Below are 20,519 nucleotides of genomic sequence, written 5' to 3'. Positions count from 1 at the left end.
ATTATATTATAGTAAAGACACCACAGCTTTGTGTTTTGGGTGACAAAGAGTCAACCAAATCAATTGAAATAAAAAAAATACCTGGTCATCTCTTTTAAATGTGAACAGATGTTTCTTTTAACATCATTTCCTACACAGTGTGGAGACAAATATTTGCATAGCTTTTCTATTCTATTAGCTATTGTAAATAATATAAAGTTTATTAATAGTAAACAAAGGGTGTCCATGCATCCCAAGAGAATACCATACCTTGTATACACTTGACAACTTGAAGATTTTGGCCCTCATTAAGTCCTTAGAGCATATGAATGAATGACTGTGGGAAATGGCAGGGAAATTACTCTGGACAGAGAAAAAATTGATGATCTAAAAGCATCATTTGTAAAATACTATGACTGAGACAAAAAGCAAAACTTTTCTCATAAAAACAGAATGCAGTTACCTCATTGATTTTTGTAGAATGGAAGGCAGTTTGCCTGATATAGGAATAGGATGATGTTTCTTCAAAATTCTTCAGTTACATGTAATAAGTTTATTGGCTGATACATAGAGAAGGGAAGAAAATTTTCAAGTTTTAATTGTGATGAAAAGACATAAAACAAATTACTCAAGGTTGGAGAATGAATGGAATACAGAGGCAGAGTATATTGTCAAGTAAGTGAAAGGCTCTTCTGGGGAGAGTAAGGATGTTTGTTTTGGTGTATCTAGTTACATCCTACTGTTCTACTATAGTTAAGTATCAGTTAAATTTCAATTTATCAATTATCAATGAACAAAATAAAGAAAGGGATTTAAAGTAGTATTTGAGAAGAGAATTTTAATAATGAACCTATGAGGCCCATTAAGAATATTTGTAAAACAATGAAGAGAAAGTAAGCCACAAAGAGTCAATTAGATAAAGATGTTAAGGTTTCTTGATATCTGAGATAAAAGAATTGCAAATACAGAGACTGTGACTTGGCAATATCATGAAACAGAAGTCAAGTATATGCTCTGGCTGCAAGTCTTAGGACAGATCACTGATGGTAAGAAATCAATGAATCATAAACTAAAGTGATAGTGTTGAATGTATGCACATTAATTCATGGAAAAAGCTATGTTTGCAAAAGCTGATTGCCTCACTAGAACTTCAGTGATGTGGAGAGGTAAGAATGCTGCAGGTACAAAGACTAATTACTACTTATCATGGGGCATGTTTAGCTTTGTAAATAGCTATTCCTTATTCATCTGTGTGTCAGGTCTAACTAATAAAGAAAAAGTGAAAACATTTGGAATATATTAACACAACCAAGCATTATTCTCTGTCAACCAACGGTGTACAATCATGAAACTTCTTGGGCCTGTGGCTGAACTTTCTCTGCCTAGCTGTAAGCAGCCTTGCTGACATTTTCACCCATGTATTTTTTAAATGTCGATTTATGACTTTCTTTATTCTGTTACTGTAAAACGTCATGAAATTTCTTCTATGTTGGAACATAAAATGTTTGGCAACCTAAACCTGTGTTTCTGAAACAAGGTCATTCAGAATAAACTATTCTCTTTTTTTATTTTTTATTTTTTGGTTTTTATGAGACAGGGTTTCTCTGTATTGTTTTGGAGGCTGTCGGTCCAGCCCATCCTCGAACTCACAGAGATCTGCCTGCTTCTGCCTCCCGAGTGCTGGGATTAAAGGTGTGCGCCACCACTGCACGGCTGGAATAAACTATTCTTTATTGTCTTTGCATGAAGGCATTGTTTGTGCATCAAAAAATGAATCCAATATATAGATACAGAAAACATCAAAAATGGGGAAAAGAGGGTGATTTAATGAGCAAAGTGCTAGAGGTACACGTGAATGAGAAAATAAATGTGGACTGTGGGATGTCTGTAGACAACTAAAGAAAAAGATTTCATCCCTCAAACTTTCATTAAACCAAATATACTGCTGGGTTTAAGAAAAAAAACATGATAGACCTTTGATTACTATTTTAAACTAGGTACAGAAACTTCCCTACCATTAAGTCTGGACTCAGCATTCTCATAGTTGCTTTCTTGCTTTTGTTAAAAGACCCAGGACAACCAAAACAACCCTATTCAATAAAGCAACATCTGGAGGCATCACCATTGCTGACTTCAAGCTCTATTATTGTGCTTTAGATCTGAAAACAGCTTTGTATTGGCACAAAAGTAGACAGGTAGACCAATGGAATTGAATTGAACACCCCGATATTAACCCATACACGTATGAATATCTGATCATCGACAAAGAGGCTAAAAATATGCAACGGAAAAAAGAAAACATCTTCAACAAATGATGTTGGCATAACTGGATGCTGGCATGTAGAAGACTGCACATTGATCCATGTCTATTGCCATGTACAAAACTTAAGTCAAAATTGATCGCAGACCTCAACATGGATCCAGCCACACTGAACCACTTAGAAGAGAAAGCGGGAGGTACCCTTGAACGAATTGGTACGGGAGACTGCTTCCTGAAAATAATACCAGTAGCACAGACACTGAGGTCAACAATTAAGAAATGGGACTTCCTGAAACTGAGAAGCTTCTGTAAGACATAGGCCACAGTCAACAAGATAAAAAGGCAGCTCATGGGTGGACTTGGCAAGGTCTGGTCTGGGACTGGGGCCATAATCTCAAAGGAGTTGAGGAAACCTGAGAATACTGGTGTTATCAGTCCCCAGGGTGCTTTATGTTCAGTCTCTGATGCCATTTATATATCCTGTGTTCCCCTTGTACAGTATTGTTTGATTTCCTTACTGTTGACTTCCTTCCATTGTATGAGATTCTGCTGATTTTGTCCCATTTCTGTCCCAGAAAATTTGTATGTATGTATGAATGCTGTACTTCTTAACAAAGTAGGTTGGCATAAGTTATCAATTTGTGCAACAGCTTTTGCTGCCAACTTTCCTATCTTTTCCTATCTTTATCTTTTAATCCCAGTTCTTTCCCATCAGGACTCTGTCATTGATAAACTGCCTGATCATCTAGGTCAGTAATCATACATGTGAAAGTAAACTACTTTTAAAAAAATCAGATAATCATGATCTCTCTTTCTGTGTGTGTGTGCTTGTGTGTGTGTGTGAGAGAGAGAGAGAGAGACAGACAGACATACAGACAGAGAGACAGAGAGTAGAGAGACAGGGAATATGCATACATATTTTCCCTGTGTCTTTCTGCTAATAAACCTAGAGCAGATTTGAATGTTGGTTTCTAATCCTTTTTTCCAATGAAAGAAACTAAAGATTGTGAAAAAATACTTATTGGGAACCTAATAGATATGATTAGCCTACTTTGTCTTCTAGTGCTTTGGTGATTAATCTTAGATGGCAACTTCTACAAATTCAGTACAGTATACTTATGATTCTGTTATTGAGGAAATTGTGCTACTTTGTATTTGCTCTTTAATCATGTTAAAAATAATATAAATATTTACTAAGAAGAACACTTAAGAAATTATACTGAACTTTGAGAGAAAAACACCATAGCAGGCATGGTTTAAACATTGGCAGTTGCCAGGAGAAGGTCAAGGAAGATAATAAAGATGGAAAGCTATACTACATGTGGCCAAACATGCTGGACATGCAATCCCTTGGTAGAAGTGAGAGGGTAGCTTAAAAAAAAGAGTGTCTGAGAATGTAGCTTTTCACCAGTAACAAAAAGCAATGAAAAAAAATTAAAGAAAGAGGAAAAAATTATATTGTTTTTGAGTAATTCAGAAAAACAGGAAGTGACAGTTTTTCATGTTAAGTGACAGAAAAATGGGGGGAAGTCTATTAATTCTCTTTCCCCAGGACATGCATAAAGCTTATTTTTATTATGAATGACAAAGATTTCTCGCAAAGTAGATACCATATAAGCACATTTTTATGTTATTTTTACCCTATATCAATAAGGAACAATAAAGATGTTCAGCTCTTCTTGAAATAAGCTATATTAATCCTGATTGGCTTTTGTTTGTTTTAATCAATTTAGGGTGAGAAAGTGTTAAAACCACTTCTAAAGCATAAGGTACTTTAAAGTCAGGAAATTTATGTAGTACACATCCAAAGTAGAAAATAATGTTATTCTTCTAAAGTATATTGAAACATGACATTTATCTCTAGCAAGATAATGAATTTTACTGTGGATATCATAGCAAGAAGTAAAGTGATTGACTTACCAGAAGAACATGGTGTGGATGAGAGGGGGACAATTTTAAAACTCCTTTGGAAATAGAAAGTAGTTTTTTTTCATTTCTTTTATTTTTTTGTTTGTTTTTTATTGTAAATAGCTTGGTTTACATGTCAATCCCAGTTCCCTCTCCCTGTCCTCCTCCTGCACCCCCTCACTATCTCTCCCATCTTCCCCCCCATTGTCAATTCCTTCTGCATAGGGGATATCTAGAGTCTATCATTTCATTCAGGGTAGGGTCCAGGCACTTCCCTAAGAATCCAAGCAGAGAGAGCAACCCTGTTTGTGTTATGGACACACGATGTCTGTTAGTATTCGAGGGATAAACACTGATCTACTACTCAGGACCCTATAGGTAGCCCAGGCCTCCTCATTGACTCTCACATTCAGGGGGTCTGGATCGGTCCCATGCTGGCCTCCCAGCAGTCGGTCTGGGGTCCAAGAGCTCTCCCCTATTCAGATCAGCTGTCTCTGCCGGTTTTGCCAGCCCATTCTTTGCCAATTTGCTCTTCGCTCCTCTGTCTGTCGCTGGGTTCCTTGGGTTCTGTTCAGTATTTAACTGTGGGTGTTTGCCTCTGCTTCCATCAGTCACTGGATGAAGGCTCCAGGATGGTTATAGACATCAAGTTCACTATCGGGAATAGGCATTCGAGGTGGTCTCTACACTATTGCTTAGCTTGCCAATTGGTGTCATCCATTTATATCACTAGAGTAGAAAGTAGTTTTTGACTTATAATCTATTTTTTGTTCCATCTAAGTAAGTACAGTTTAAAATTCTTAGTTCTGAAACATTGGCAGAGTTATGTATGATAATAACATAAAATAAGTTAATTATGTATTATACAATAAATGTCAATGTATTAGACTTATTAACCTGTACCATACATTATATAATTTTTGTCTGGTGAAACACTATATTTTTATACAGAAAACTTGAGTTAAAGGTAACAAATATATTGCCATATGTCCACCAAAAGAAGATCAACATTTTCTGTAAAATATGTTACATCCTGAAACTGAGAGTCTTTTGTAAGGCAAAAGATACAGTCAAAAGGTATAACAGTACCCCACAGAATGGTCTTCACCAACCCCACATCAGATAGAGGGCTTATCTCCAAAATATACAAAGAACTCAAGAAACTAGTCATCAAAACACCAAATAATTCAATTAAAATTGGGGTATTAAACTAAACAGAGAATTGTCAGAGGAATCTAAAATGGTTGAAAGACACTTAAGAAATTGCTCAACATCCTTAGCCATCACGGAAATGCAAATAAAAACAACTCTGAGATACCATCTTACACCCTTTATAATGGATAAAATAAAAAACACCAAGGACAGTTTATGTTGGCAAGGATGTGTAGAAAGGGGAACGCTCCTCCATTGCTTGTGGGAGTGCAAACTTGTAAAGCCACTTTGGAAATCAGTATGGCAGTTTCTCCAGAAAATGGGAACCAGTCAGCCTCAAGATTCAGCAATTCCACTCTTAGGCATATACCCAAAGGATGAATATTCATACAGCAAGGACATCTGTTCACCTATGTTCAAAGCAGCATTAATTGTAATAGCCAGAACCTGGAAGCAACCTAGATGCCCCTCAACTGAAGAATGGATAAATAAAATGTAATGGAGTACTACTTAGCAGAAAAAAAAAAAAACAAGAATACTGACATTTGCAGGGAAATGGATGGAACTAGAAGAAACCATCCTAAGTAAAGTAACCAAGTCACAGAAAGACAAACATGGTATGTACTCACTCTTATGTGGATATTAGACATAGAGCAAAGGATTACTAGCCTACAATATACACCTCCAGATAAGCAAGGAAACAATAACTGTAAGAAAGACATACATGGTACTCCAGTGAAGTGGAAAAGACAAGAGCTCCTGAACAAATTGGAAGCATGGAGGACAGAGAAGTGGAAAAGAGGAGGGGGGAGGAGTACATGAGGGATCAGGAAGACTGAGTGGGGAAAGGAATAGAGAACAAGAAAAGAGATACACGAATAAAGGGAGCCACTATAGGCTTAAAGTGAAATCTGGCCGAAGGGAATTGTACCAGAGATCCACAAGGATGACCACTACTAGGAACCTAAGCTATAATGGAGAGGCTACCTTAAATGCCTTTCCCCTATAATGAGAATGATGACTACCTTAAATGCCCTTAAATGCCGTCCTAGAGCCTTCATCCAGTAGCTGATGGAAGCAGAAGCAGAGATCTACGGCTTAGCAGTGAGCCAAACTCCTGGAATCCAGTTTCAGAGAGAAAGTAGTGACTAACAAAGGGTTTAAAACCATGCTGGGAAAACCCACAGAAACAGCTCACCTGAGAAACTGGGGATTCATGGACTCCAGTCTCATAGTTGGAGAGTCAACATAGGACCAAACCAGTCCCACTGAATGTGGGTGTCAGCTTGGAGCACTGGACAGTCTACTGGGTCTCTGGCAATGGAACCAGGATACATCCCTAGTGTATGAAGGAACTTCAGGGGCCCATTTCCCTCGGAGGGATACTCTCTTAGCCTAGATACAAAAGTGAGGGCCTAGGCCCTTTCTAAAATGACTTGACAGATTTGGTAGTCCCTCATGGAAGGCCTACCCTCCCTGGGGAATGGATGGGTCATGTGATGGGGGTGTCAATGGGGCACATGGGAGGATGGGAAGGAGAGGAAACTTGGACTGATATGTAAAGTAAAATTGTTTCTAATTTAAATAAAATTTATAAAAAACAAATGAATAAATAAAATATGTGACATACTTTATTTCTTTATTCTATTGTTGATGGACAGCTATATTTCTTCTATAACTTAATTATTGTGAGTTGTATTTTATCGTTCCTAGAAGAAATACTTATATTCTACAATCACACCTGTTTTCCTCAACCTATCAAACTACCAAATCAATGAATCGCATGAGGCTAAAATTCATCCCAGGAATCTCATGCTTGGAAAAGAAAAAAGGTAAAGCCTAGCTAGGCAGAAAGGGAATTATTTTCCCAAGAAAGAGACTTTGCACAATTGTTACAACCTGTCAGACTATCCATTAGGATGAGATCAAAGCCGAGGTATATTTGACAATGATGGGCAGGAACCACACCTTAAATGATGCTACTTAGATATGTATAATGCTGGACCACTAGTAAACTTCAGTCTCATGTTAGGACCCTTTAACTATGCCAGAGACTTTACTAGATCTTTTTTCCTCTTTTGATAAGGCTACAACAAATAATCAACTTTTTCTTTCCTTTGTTTTTTTTTTCAATTTTAGTTTGCCATTTTAACTGTATTCTTCAGTTTTGGCAAATATGGTTTTCTAAGGTTAGAATTGTAGTGAGTACCAATTTGCAAATATGCCCATGATATGTTGATCTGTAATCTCTTGAGTGAACACTCATGCATAGTGTCTTTGGATAATATGATAGATCAATTTTGGGTTCTTTTTAGAAACCTCCACTTTAATATCCAAAATAGCTGGACTAGTTCATATTTAAACCACAGGCACAGCATGAAAATGTTTACTTTTGTCACAATTCCTAGAATTTGCTGTTATTAGTTTCATTCTGATTAGGGTAAGATTAAAATCTCAATTCAGTTTTAATTTTAATTTCTGTGATAAATAGTAATACAATGAAAGTTTTAACCATCAAGAAGGATGAACACTTTTTTTTTATAGTAAAATGTACACAATTGGAGATAATTTCAGGAAATGAATTGTCAGTCAGGAAGACAAATATTACATATTTTGTCTCATTTCTGAGCCCTAGATTTTATATAGATACATAAAGTAATTTAAATATAACTAACATAAAAGTAGAAGTTAAACAGTGTGGAGAGGAAAGGAGATTAATGAAAGGAGAAGGGAGACTGGGAGTAAAGGGAGAAAGAGGGCGTATGTTTAAAACAGTGCATAACTACATAAAATGGCCTCAGGAAGTTAGTTTATGAGATAAAAAATACTTCACTAGACTATTAAGTAAAATACTTAGAGCATCAAGGTAAAGTGTAAAACTGAATATTTTTCAATGTCCATAATACCTGAACAACCAAGCATTAGATTTAAAAGAAAACATATCGACTAGGAGCAATGTTTCAGGGTTTGAGGACTTGCTGTTCTTGCAGAGGACACAGGTTTGGTTCCCAGTACTGACACAGTCTTTGCCTGTGACTCTAGCACAAGGCAGGTATGTGATGTACATGCATGCATATAGGCATTCACATAGACTTGCAAAATGAAAACAATAAATTTTAAAGAAAGATAAATGGAAATGTGCATTACTTTTACCTAAGTATTGTAAAATATCTAATTACTTATTAAGTATTTGTTTGATAGCATGTTATTCTCCTATCCCGTTTTTATGATGGAAACTGTGGTTGTTTATATAAAAAGTCCTGATACGTTCATATATTGGAAAACTTGGTATCTAGTTGGTAGAACCATTTGGGAAGAATTAGGAGGTGTGGTTTTCTTGGAGGAGGTGTGTTACTGAGAGAGAGTTTGAGTTTTTAAAAACTCCTAGCATTCTCAGTGAGCTCCTTCTGCCTTATGGCTATTGTTTCAATATATAGGTTTCCAGCTACTACTCTGATGCCATTCCTGCCAACCTACTGGATTGCTCCTTGCTATGATGTTCATGAACTCTAAACCTCTGGAACCGTAAGCTCCTAAATTAAATACCTTCTATTATAACTCACTGTTCCCATAGTGCTTTGTCTTAGCAATAGAAAACAAAAATATACTATAAGCCATAAATTATTAAATTATAAATTAGTCAGAAACTCAAAAAAATTCACTACAAATTTAGAAATAAATACAAATTTACATATTATGGATAATTTTCACGTTAATTTGCACATAATTTACACATTATTCAAAATTTGAATAAAAAACAAAAATGCAATGATTTTAATCCTCAAAGCACAACTTTTATGTTAATGGACACATAGAATCAACATAAGTATGATATAATTTAATAATTCAATAAAATTTATCATTTGTGATCCATTTTTCTTTAGAGGTTCACTATGTTTTAGTTTGCTATTGTAATAGAATTTTGTAATAAGAACCACAGTGTAGAAATAGCTCAAAGATAATTGTCTATCTAAGCCACCTATTACCAAGGAAAACCTCTTTACATGTGATGATGATTTCTAAAACTGAATGTGGAATGTTAGATGGTTTCTACATCAGAAATCATTCAGCCTTATAGTAACCATTTAGTGGTAGTCATAATGCCTTATGATTAAACTTAATGGAACATCAAACTCTTAAATGGAGCTGTGGACACATTCCAATATGTAAATAGATGCCATATGTGGTAATCTAGGCAAGATAAATATCCTAGACTTTTACCTTAGGGCTAGCAATTTTACCATCATTGTTTTGTAACATTAAAGAATTTGAAATTAAAATCATAAATCATACAGTGAAGCTTAAAGCTAATATATGATTTGATCTCTAAATGCTTTATTGGAATCAGAGCCAAGTACTATTAATTCAGTGAAGCTGTACTAAACTACAAGAGAAATTTGTCTCAGCAAAAACCTTTTCTTCATACATAGAAGCCATATCCCTTCTTCAATAAGGACAAAAATAACTTCTCCACACTGAAGATCAGCGGCTTACTATCAAAGGTTAAAACTACAGAAGTTCCCAAAATATATACCAGAAACTAGGCCTGATCAATTTGGCCCATTTAATGGTTTCAGTTAATGCTGGGAATTCTCATTTTTGGTCTTCTTATGCAGATTTTGCAATTAACTGCCATGGTTATCAATTTGAAAATCCATTATAAGATAAAATACAATATTGATGGCAATGTCTTTATCTTCAAGCTGGTTAATAAACCTCTACCCATAAAAGATTGCTATTAAATCTTTTTGGAGGTATACATACCAAAATATAGATTGGATATTTATGATTTTAATCTATTGTCTCCTACCCAATCCTTTCCTATCTTACTCTTTCCCTCCCATTTTAATCCCTCCTTCTATTCCTTCTTTATGTTGTCATCCACTGTAGGAACATCTGAACAATTTGTCTTGATTTAGATTCACAATCCCTAAATTCTGTTGAAATGTCTTCACAAATAATCATATCTAACATCCAGGTTTAGTAAAATTTCATTTTCCGCTGTCAGTAGATTCTGTAATATAAAATATCAGACCTTCTACTTTAATTCACTTCTACATTGCTTAATATCAGATAGACTCTATGCTGTATCCCTTGACTACTTTGTTTTCTGTATACTTATATTTATTTTTCATCATTCCCCATTGTACTTGTGCTCAATAGCTGATATCAATGACCAATTAATAGTGATCTCTTCTTGGCAAGAATTTCAAATTATTCTGTTCAGGTATGTTCCTGCTATCCCTGATCTCTCCAGGACCTTTATCACTAAGGGGTGTTTGATTGTGTCAAAGGATTTTCAGCACCTAGTGAGGTGTCATGTGGATTTTCTTTTGTAGTCTGTTTGTATGGTGGATTATATTGATAGATATTTGTATGTTGACTATCCCCAAATCCCTAGGATGAAGCCTGCTTGATCACGGTGGGTGATTTTTCTGATGTGTTTTGAATTTAATTTTCCAGTATTTTATTGAGTTCTAGACCCCCTTAACGTGGATGTCAGTTTGGAGGTATGGGAAATCTATGGAACCTCTGATAGTGGATCAGTATTTATCCATAGTGTATGAATGGATTTGGGGCCCATTCCACATGGAGGGATACTCTCTCAAGCTAGATACACCAGCAAGGGCCTAGGTCCTGCTCCAAATGATATGACTTTGAAGATTCCCCATGGAAGACCTCACCATCCCTGAGGAGCAGAAATGGGAAGGGATAGTGACTCAGTTAGGGGCAGGGGAGGAGGGAACGGAGAAGGAACTGGGATCAATATGTAAAACAAGCTTTTTCTAATTTAAATAAATAAAACATCCTCACTACCTCCTTTAAACACTGAGATCAGTATTTTCATTCACCCTTCTGGTTTTGGACCACATAATAATGGTCTTGTTTCAGAGATATTATTGTGAGGATGTGGCCAATTCAGTGAGGTAGTGGTTTTTTTGTTTTTCGTTTTTGTTTTTTTTATTTCTCACACGACTATTTTTATTATTCCCCTTTCTTTAACTCTCTGGTTTAGTCTGGTGAATTCTTATAAGAAGGAATACAGAAATATTTATTTTCCTTTGTATTATAGCAAGAACTCCACTCAAAATTCTTCTTTTAACATGCTAAAATATACCATTAATCCCCCTCCATTTGCCACCAGCAGAGAAAATATTTAAAATCACATTTGTCCCTCTGTCTGCCTCTTAAATAATACTGATATTCGAAAAAGATGAGTACACGCCAGGAAATAATCAAATTGAGAGCTGAAATCAATAAAGTAGAAACAAAGAACACAATACAAATGATCAATGAAACAACAAGTTGGTTCCTTGAGAAAATCAACAAGATAGATGAACCTTAATCAAACCTAACTAAAAGACAGAGAGAGAACATGTTAATTAACAAAATAAGAAATGAAAAAGAGGACATAACAACAGACACTGGGGAAATCCAAAAAGGTCATCAGGTCATATTTTGAAACCCTGTACTCCACTACATTGGAAAATCTAAAGGAAATGGATAATTTTCTGGATAGATATCAGTTACCAAAATTAAATCAAGAAGAGGTAAGCAATTTAAACAGATCTATATCCCCTAAGGAAATAGAAGCAGCCATAAAAAGTCTTCCAACCAAGAAAAGTCCAGGGCCAGATGGTTTCAGTGCAGAATTCTACCAAAAATTCAAGGAAGGGCTAATACCAATACTCTTCAAATTGTTCCACACAATAGAAGCAGAAGGATCACTGCCAAATTCTTTTTTTACGAGGCTACAATTATATTAGCAGCCAAACCACACAAAGACACAACCAAAATAGGGAATTACAGACCAGTCTCCCTCATGAACATTTATGCAAAAATACTCAATAAAAAACTGTCAAATTGAATCCAAGAATATATCAGAAAAATCATACAACATGATCAAGTAGGCTTCATCCCAGGAATGTAGGGATGGTTCAACATATGAAAATCCATCAATGAAATTCACGATATAAACAATCTGAAAAAGAAAAACCACATGATCCTCTCAATAGATGCTAAAAAGGCCTTAGATAAAATCCAACACACCTTCATGCTAAAAGTCTTGGAGCGATCAGGGATAACTGGAACATACCTAAACATAATAAAAGCTATATACAGAAAACCAACAGCCATCATCAAGCTAAATGGAGAGAAACTAAAGGCAATTCCTCTAAAATAAGGAACAAGACAAGGATGTTCCCTCTTTCCATATCTCTTCAATATTGTACTTGAAGTTCTAGTGAGAGCAATAAGAAAACAAAAGGAGATCAAGGGGACAAAAATTGGAAAGGAAGAAGTCAAACTTTTACTATTTGCAGACGATATCATAGTCTATGTAATCAACCCAAAGAATTCTGCCAGGAAACTCCTATAGCTGATAAATACCTTCACCAAAGGGACAGGATACAAAATTAACTAAAAAAAAATCAGTAGTCCTACTGTATGTAGACAATAAAGGGGATGAGAAAGAAATCAGAGAAACATCACCCTTTACACCCTTTACAATAGCCACAAACACCACAAAATGTCTTGGGGTAACTCTAACCAAACAAGTGAAAGTCCTGTATAACAAGAACTTTTAGTCCTTAAAAAATAAATTAGATACCAGAAAATGGAAAGATCTCCCATGCTCTTGGATAGGTAGGATCAACGTAGTAAAAGTGGCAGTCTTACCAAAAGAAATCTAAAGATTCAATGCAATCTCTATAAAAATACCAGCACAATTTTTCACTGACCACAAAAGGACAATCCTTAACTTTATATGGAAAAACAAAAGACCCAGGATAACCAAGGCAACCCTGTACAATTAAGAACCTCCGGAGGCATCACCATCCCTAACTTCAAGCTTTATTATAGAGCTATAGTCCTGAAAACAGCTTGGTTTTGGCACAAAAGCAGACAGGTAGAGGAATGGAATAGAATCGAAGATCCTGATATCAACCCACACACCTTTGAACACCTCATCTTTGACAAAGAAGCTAAAACTAAACAATGGAAAAAAGAAAGCATCTTCAACTAATGGTGCTGGAGTAACAGGATGCTGGCATGTAAAAGACAACAGATAGAGTCATATCTATCACCATGAACAAAACTTAAGTCCAAATGGATCAAAGACCTCAACATCAATCCAGTCACAGTGAATCTCTTAGAGAAGAAAGTGGAAAGTACCCTTGAACGAATTGGTACAGGAGACTGCTTCCTGAACATAACACCTGAAGAACAGACACTGAGATCAACAATTAATAAATGGAACCTCCTGAAACTGAGGAGCTTCTGCAGGTCAAAGGACACAGTCAACAAGACAAAATGACAGCCCACAGAATGGGAAAAGATATTCACAAACACCACATCTGACAGAGGGTTGATCTCCAAAATTTATAAAGAACTCAAGAAGCAAGTGTCCAGAACGCCAAAGGATTCAATTAAAAAGTGGGGTACAGAACTAAATAGAAAATTCTCAATAGAGGTGTCCAAAATGGCCAAGAGACACTTGAGAAAGTGCTCAACATCTTTAGTAATGAGGGAAATGTAAATCAAAACAACTCTGAGATATCATCTCACTCCCATCAGAATGGCTAAAATCAAAAACACTAATGAAGTTTATGCTGGACAGGATGTGGAGAAAGGGGTACACTCCTCCACTGCTGGTGGGAATGCCAACTAGTGAAGCCACTTTGGAGATCAGTATGGAGAGACAAGATCACTGAAGCTCCCTGGTGAGACAGCATAGGCACATTGTGGAGCTTCAGGCACAGTGAGAGACTCTGTCATAAAGTAAAGGTGGAGAGTAATGGTGGAAACATACCTGACGGTGACCTTTGATCTGTACATGTGTGTACACATAGGCACTCCCACCCGCTTGTACATATGTCCAGATCTACACCAGTACATATTCATACACATAAATTCAAAATGCCACAAATGTATACACAGAAGTTTTTAAATCTATTTCTCAAATATTTATCTCATATGCAATACATGTGATTCTTGGTTGTAAGTAGCCCCTCCAGAAATGTTAAGCTCTCTTGATTACTTTGATTATTTTAATTTTCAATATAATTTAATAATTACCATGGAATATATTTTGACTGAAGTTCAAAGAAGTCATTTGAGATTATTTAGGAATACAAATCACAAACAAGGATTGTACATTTGAGTCACACCAAATTATTTGTTAGAAAAAAAATTCTACAATAAGACAAACTGAATACTTATTTTTATTTTAAAAATAATTTTATTTTATTAATGTGTATGTGTTCAGGTGTCAACAGAGGCCCAAAGAAAATGTCAGAACCTAAGGATTTAATGGTAGTTGTGAGACATTATTTGGGTGCTATGAATTGAACACAGGTCCTCTGACAAGAGCAGCAAGGGGTCATAATCTATGAATCCTCTCTTCAGCTACCAAAGCAACACCTTTTAGATACATATAGTCAGCAGTCTCCATATATAGTCTTTACATATAAAGAACCAGAAATATGGCCCTAGGCCCACCAGCGAACAACAGCAATAGTTATGCCCCATGCCATGGCTTGTGACTGGGGCTGGTAAGAGTAAACAAAATGCTGCCTGGGATTTCTAGCCTCTGGCACAGAGCAGTCAGGCACCACTTTGGTGAGCAAGTACAAGGTGGATGGGTGGAAGAGAGAAGTGGAGTGGTTCATGGGCTAGGCAGAGAGAAAACTCTGAAGATATGAGGGTGCTGAGGAACAGGTTCATGTGAATGGCCTGCTTGCTCTCCAAGTCCAAAGTGATATCCAGTTGTGGGCTATACAGCCAAGACCCAAGCCTTGGTTGGAGACCCTGAAGCAGCTGAGGGGACCTGAGTGCCTGCTGCCAAGAGCCATGTCTGGTTCTGTGGCCCTACGACAATGGTCTTTGTTGATGGCTATAGCACTTGATACCATTGAAGATTACACAGATGTCAGGGAACTATGCTGCTACCTGCATCAAGTGATGGTCTCTGAGAGGCATACTGTGTTGGGGGACATGCCGTTCAAGGTAGGCTGCACTGCTACTTAGGGTCATGGTCTCATTTGAGCCTGGGCTGCTTTGTAGGACGATGTCTTGGTCTGTGGTCCTACCACACATGAGGTCTGTATTGATGTTGTAGCCCATGTTTCCACCAAGGGCCACATGGGTGTCAAGGTTCTAGGCCAAAACCTGTGGCCATATGGGTGTCTCAGGGTAATGCTGCCACCAGGGTCATGTTCATCTAAGTAGCCTGTGCTGTCATTGGATCAATGGTGTCAGCCGGTCATGGCTGCTATCTAGAACCATGTCTGGGTCCGTGACCCTGTAGCAGCCAGGATCTGGGTTGATGTTCATAGCTCCTGTTACCATGGATGGTTGTTTAGATGCTCAGGGGATAGTCGGCTACCTCAGACCATTCTGGTATCTGAGGGCCATGCTGCCTCCAGGGCCATACTGATCTAGGTGGCCTCTGCAATGGTGATATATGGGCCGAGATTCTTAGGACCATGTCTGGATCCATGGTCCTGCTGATGCTGGGGTCTGTGTTGAACCTTGGTCAATGTTACCACATGGGTTCTTAGGAACCATGCATGTTGAAATTCGAAGGTCATTCAGAGCGGTACACAACCCTCAATGGCCTTGGGAGAGCAGGCCCTAACACTGCCTGGATTCTGTAGCAGGAGAGCTGGCCTGCACACTCAGTTAAGATGGCCCCATCCCCACCCCAGGTGGATCCCAACCTGGGCAGCTCACCAGAGCTCATCACAGAATAATAAGAATAGGAGAACTAGTTACGTCCCTCACCAGCTGCAGCACACAGGAGTGTGCATTCACTGTCCCCCCCCCAGGGCAGCACACTAGATCTAATTAACCCTGTTGTCAGTGGCCAGTTGACTCAGCCCTGATGGCATGAGAGCAGGAGAGATGACCCCATGCTCCCTGTGTGCTCTCTATAGAAATGGGAGAGAGGGTCTTGCACCTCACCTGGGCAAGACAGTGGACCTGGCCCTGATGGTGTGAACATAAGTGAATCAGAGACAAATGCCTGAGAGCAGGAGAACTGGTCCTGCTCCTTGCTGCAAGTCTGTGCTTGGTGGGCTGGCCAAGTAGTGTAAGAGCTTCTCTGTGCAGTGACAATGAGGGAAAGCAGACTGACCAGTTCAACTATCACCTAGCCCCAGAAACAGGCCTTTGAGTTAGCCCATCCCAACATTTTCTTCATCTATGAACTGTTGGAGCACATAAAGGAGACAAATTTATAGATCCAAAACTACAGGATCTCCATTATACAGGACAACAGGATATCCAAGAGGAGAACCAGTGAGAGTCCAATATTAATGGTATACCAGAAGCCAGAGGCTTTGAACCAGACCCATGGCTATGCACAATTGCAAGCAAAGATGAAGAGACTAAAAGGTGAACTGTGTAACACACTAGGACACACTACAGCTTCTATGACAAGACACTTTTTCCTTCCCCTCCTCCTCCTCCTCTTCCTCCTCCTCTTCCTCTCCTTCTTATTCATCTTCTTCTACTTCTTCATTTCTTCTTTTGCTTTGTTTTATTTGTTTGGTTTGGTTTTTAACATTTCTTTTCAATTTTGTTTTGTTCTTGAGGGAGGTTGCAAGAGTGGAGGTAGACGCAGGGGGCAATGGTGAGATGGGCAGGACTGGGATACATGATGAGATTCCACAAGGAATCAATCAGAGGTTTTTTAAGAACCAGAAATATCTGATCTATTCTCAGGAGAGAAGACAAACTTTGATTTATAGCATATTTAAAGAGATATTCTCAAGGACGTAAAATATGCTTAGAGAATATAGCAAAACAGGGAAGAGTAAGAGACATTTAAAATTCTAATGGTGATACTAGAAGTGTAAAGTATGTATTTAAAGCACAAAGTCATACTCAGTAGTATGGTAAAATGATGGAGGGAATTGTTCATAAATATAGAAAATTATATAAATTTATTAATATGCATAAAAGATAAATTATCTCTAAAAAGTAACCTTTGAACCCTCAAATATATATAAAATTAGACAATGTATAATTAGGAAAAATAAGATTGAAAGTGGGGTAAATAACTTTATCAAATGTTGGGAAGATGTACATTTATAATTTTATAATCATCAGTAAGCTAGGGAAAAATTCTAAAGAAACCAGTGGACAGAAATAGTGCATTTGAATTTCTGAAGATGTGAGACACAAAAACGTTATTGAAATAACACTGGGATAAAATCTACAAACAGAAAACAAAAATTAGAAATCTCTAACTTTGAATTACAAACCACAGAAAGCACCAGAGCTACATCTGTGATATACTTAGAAGGAAAACATAGACCTTGCATTCAGAATTCTAATTTATATTATGCTAATTAATAATAATTAATGACTTATTAAACATATATGAGAAACACACACAGACACAGGCACTTCCATACATAATTTCATGTCAAGACATTGGAGTGGTTTATGAAAAATGTTACTTTTCCTCAAAAATCATGTAGTTCATTTAAAATATCTTAGAAGTATGTGTGTGTATCATATAGCATGGTGCCAAAGAACAATATATCCACATGATCCAATGGACTCTGTAAAATAAACCTCAGGGGAAAAGGAACCCCAAGCAAAAATCAGGTAAATATACTGGGGAGACCAGCTCCTGAACTGAGAAAAGGTTTGTCAGATACAGGATGAATACAAGAGTCTGGAGCGAAGAGAATGCAGCTCAAACTCTGGAATAGATGAGATAGAAAGATGTCAGTATACATTAGGATGTCTGACAAAAATGTATATATTGAAAGGCATCCAGGAAAGGCAAAGAGGAAACTGTATTTGCACTACATTTTATTGTATCTTCATATTTTCAAAATTCATTAGAGCAGCTATAGTCCAAAATTTTGGAACTCTCTCAAACTAATAAGTGTTCCATTTCTTGCCACTTCTTTTCTGTGCTGTGAACTCTACCACACTCTCTGTCTTCATCAAACAAGCCTACAATCTGATCCTGGGTGAAGACACTAGCACTAGCCCAATTCAACTGATGTTAAAATATTTTTCTTATCTTTTCCCCTGTTTTACAAGAAGGCTTCAAACACACTAATAGTTAACTCATTTTTGGGGATGTAATGTTCTTCTAATTTTGTTTTTGTTGTTGTTAATTATTTACCCATGAATGATTTGCTTTCTCTTGAAGGAATTGTGGAGGAGAAACAGAAGGGTGGAAACTAATGGAAAGTTTACAAACAACTGTTCACAACTGTGCTTTTTCTCCCAACAGACTGGCAGTATTGTATGAGGGGGGAATATTTGTAAAGATATTTTACCACAAATTTGCTTCCACATATTGGTATTGGAATCATCTTGGTTCTGCTCTGCTCATGGCAACCCAGTTTTCATTCTGACACTAGAACACATAGTACAGAGGTCTGTACCGCACAGTAAGGGCTTCAATTTTATCATGCATTTTGTGCTGGTACCTTCTGAGGCATGCTACTGCAAGTTTCCCCTTGAAGCTATGATTTCTCTTTGTGGCTGCTCAGCTCCATTCCTCCCTGCACAGCTTCTGACTAATTTCAGCTCCGTTGGCAGCCCTTACTTCTCATATAAAACCAGGGCCTACACTATCTCCTTTAATGTTGAGTATGGAATTGTGATGGTTTTCATTTTGAATAACCTATGGAAGACAGCTGTTTATTTGCACAGCCACATTCCTACTGGAAATCTGTACTTGTATTTTATAGAAGCCATTTGATGGTTGCGTCTTGATTATTTACAGCTTATATTACATATTTGATCATCTGTGTATATGTATACACGTGTATATGACATATTTGTGTGTGTGTGTGTGTGCGTGTGGGTATAAAATAAGTGGGTATGGGTGTGACAACAGGGGTTGACTGAAAATGTTTACTTAATCATCAATCTTATTGTTATTTTCCTAATTTCTATTTATCTTTCAGTATATAAGAATTCCTATTTATTTAAATTTTTTGAGAATTTCATTCATGTGTACTAGAGATCCATCTTGTATAATACGCACATGTCCCCTCCAATCCCTTTGTTCTGAACCATTCTCTTTCAAATTCATATCTTTTTTAATGATTACTTCTGTGTGTGTGTGTGTGTGTGTGTGTGTGTGTGTGTGTGTGTGTAACTTCCTGAGTCTCTTTATATGTATATGGGTTAAGAACTGACTGCTTGCCATGGGATAATCTTTCAGGTCATTTAATCTTTGAGAAAACTGATGTCTCTCTCAGCACTTATTAATTGCCTTAAAGTTCTTTCTCTAGGATTAAAGCTTTGTGAGATTTCACTGGCATGTATTATCCCTGAGCAAACCTCCTTTAAATAAAAATATTTTACTTTCAGTTTTGAAACTACAATCATTTTTTGAGATGTTATGGTTGGAGTTTCTATGGTTTATAGAGATGACCCTATATTACAACATACTCATGGTGCTCTGACTTTTACAAACTTTCCTGTTCCTCTTTAGAAACATTTTGCAATCTTCAGGTATATGGTTGCCTTGTAAATATATCAGTTAATTTGGTATCCCACAATCAGTTGTTTTCTGTATTTCAATCAGCTATGTCTTTCTGTAATGGTCACTGTCTTCTGAAAAAGCAGACTTCTTTGGTGAGAGGTGAGACATACACTTATCTATGATTATAAGGCTTTTAGAATTGTGTTAAAATTGTATCGGTAGCTATAGCATATTCTTGTCTAGGGGCAATAATCTAACCAGCCACAGGTACTTGACTGAATTTAAGTACTAGAAATAAATTGCCTTTTACAGAGTGGATCCTGACTTCAATTAAGTGGTTGTTTTTTACATCAATATATAAATGCCAGTATTATATTCTTAATGACATTGTTCCCTATGAGTCACTGTTGTAGGTCTCAGTGTTTATAGCTGGGTAGAACTGTTGTTTGCAGTTTTTATCTTTGGTAGCTTGAGTAACCCTGTCAGATACTTACAAGAGATAGTCAACAGGAAGAGTTTTCAGGCTAGATCAAGGTATATTACTCAAGCCCTGTGTCTGAAGTGTGTGGCATCTTCACAATTATGGTCTTTATCTTCAAGTTTTATGAGGCATACTCTCAGCAGCTTATGGTGAATTTTGTGGTGCCTTAAACTACACTGACCAACAGTTTATGCAGTTGTTGGAGTGCTGCCTGAAACCATGGTATGCTGCCCAACCCTTATAGGCCAACAGCACTTAGGTGCAGGCAGTGGCCT

The sequence above is a fragment of the Mesocricetus auratus genome, unplaced genomic scaffold (genome assembly GCF_017639785.1).
Source record: "Mesocricetus auratus isolate SY011 unplaced genomic scaffold, BCM_Maur_2.0 Super-Scaffold_6730, whole genome shotgun sequence".
Classification (NCBI taxonomy): domain Eukaryota; kingdom Metazoa; phylum Chordata; class Mammalia; order Rodentia; family Cricetidae; genus Mesocricetus; species Mesocricetus auratus.
This window is presented reverse-complemented; position numbering follows the sequence as displayed.